Source organism: Cynoglossus semilaevis, chromosome Z (genome assembly GCF_000523025.1).
Source record: "Cynoglossus semilaevis isolate Cse_v1.0 chromosome Z, Cse_v1.0, whole genome shotgun sequence".
NCBI classification, from domain to species: Eukaryota; Metazoa; Chordata; class Actinopteri; order Pleuronectiformes; family Cynoglossidae; genus Cynoglossus; species Cynoglossus semilaevis.
Window position 1 is genome coordinate 6,561,128 of NC_024328.1, and position 2,289 is coordinate 6,563,416.

Here is a 2,289-nt window from a genome sequence, read left to right on the forward strand (position 1 = left end):
GCTTGGCCAGCCGTATTTAAGTGTGTATGACAATTGTGTTATTGAGCCTGGGTTCTTTTTTCCAGGCAGATGTTTTTCTCCAAAACCTATCAATCAGGTGATATCCTTTGAGGCATAAATGCATGAACAGATGTACAATATACGGTGGTGTGGGTACACCCAACACAGAGAGGGAAAGACACACACACTCATCCTCATTCTGTTGTTGTTGTATTATTTGTCAGATGACCTGAGGCAGATGAATGTGACTTCCACTACAGGTCACAGATGATTTAAGGTGTGTAGTTATTTGTTTAAAGCATCTAAACCTTTAGTTGTTAGGGGTTTAAACAGACAAATATGTAGGATGTAGAAAGATTGATGACATCGTGACTCATCCACTTCATCTGCCCTGCAGTGATTCCCAAAAACTGAGGGGGCAGGCTGCCCAGGGGGCACTTACGGAGGAGGGCAGAGCAATATTTCTATATCTGTGTTGTCGTGGGTAATTTGCAACGAATATGTAATTTGATTTCCTTTGTTTGACAAGAAAATTATTTTTGTAGGATTTAGGATTTTACCTGGAGTTCAGTGGAGTTTTGTGACAGATGTGAAAGCATTGAAGGCTCAACATGGTTCTGTTCATCAGATTAGATCAGATTAGGTTAGGGTAGATTGAGTTAGAGGAGGAAATATTGTATTATTGTTGTTGTTGTTGTTGTTGTTGTTGTTATACCACATATGCTGATTGCAGACCAGTGAGCAAAGTGAACGTGAAATACAGCTGCTGGTTCATTCCAGCTGTCTCATGTTTCAGGAGCAGTCCATCAATGGTACACACTACATAATGCAGGCCCATTTGAATGCCTTCCCCCGAGGACTTTAAGTTAATGCAGCACTTGTAAATGTAAATATAAACCTATGCGGAAACACTTCTCCAGGCACTGAACACCAGGTTTAGAAGCAGAAGCCTGACAGTTTCTCTCTCTTCCCTCATTTGCAGCATTGAAAAACAGCGTTTAACACGGAAATGGAACCAAAGTAGCGTTTCATTTCTCCCGTTCCTTTCCTTTAGGCAGTGATTGAATTTTCCCGTTGCCTGCACAAAGCCAGTCCCCACAGGAGTATTGGCATAAATACTATTGGAAGCCTGCCTGTTAATCCGTTAAGGAGAAGCATGTGATGAGATGTATCGTGTTTGTCATGCCCACCGCATCACACACACACACTCACACACACACACACATCTGTCTGTTGAGCGGTGTAGACCTGGGTATGGAGAAGAGTGAGAGCTGAGCTGACGGAAATAAAAAAATAACTCTCTGCTGAATGACTCTGCAAATAAACCCCCTTCCTTTGAATGTGTGTTTAGTAGAGCGGCTTGAATACCTGTTTTTCACCCTGTTTGTTGTACTGTATGTGGGAAAGCACCGGGAGCCGGGAAGCATTGTGGAAACCAAAACAGAGACGATGAGGGTGTTTGGTCTATAAAGTCTATAAAGTCGTAGTCTCGCTGAATATGGAGTGACTGGGTTTGGTGTTTAGAGCGGAGAATGCTGGTGGAACTGGCAGATACTGCCAACAAACACACACGTTTCCACTGGCATTTCACATTCCTCTAAAGAGCATCAGATAAGATCCTCTCAAGATCAGGACGCCATTCAAACTATAAAGGTGTGCAGGCTCGGGCGCCAGTGTGCGCACGTACTGTATGTGTGCATCGTTCCCACCATTATACAGCAGCTCTTTGATGTGACTGATGTCACTGGACTTGATCCACTCTTTCGTCGACATCAAATAAAATAGTTGAAGAATACATGCAGCCGACTGGCAGCAGTGGCACAGAGGAACAGAGCTGGTGTAGGGAGAGTTTATGAAGTGTGTCGCTGTGTGCGAGTGTGATGCAGACACTACAAGGCCTCGTAAACACCAGCCTCGTGCACTACAATGATAAAGGTGCTGTATATCATCTACTACAGCTACAAGGAGGATTATGCAACCTTGATTATTTTAATTTCCTTAAGTTTGAATCTTGAACTGCTACAAGTGCAACATCCAAAAATGATACAAATTGTTTATCCAGTTATACCAATTATTTATTGTCTATTACAGTTGATACACATGGAGAAAAGGGGGTTTAATTTCATCGACTGCACCTTTAGATCAAAATACCATCTGAACACCAACAAATTGTTTTTCAACATTTTCTAAATCAAACACATGTGAAACACAAACATCAACCTGATGTTAGTTTTACAGGAACGTTTGTAGGAACGTTGACGTTAGTAATCGTGATCCACGATTAATCGC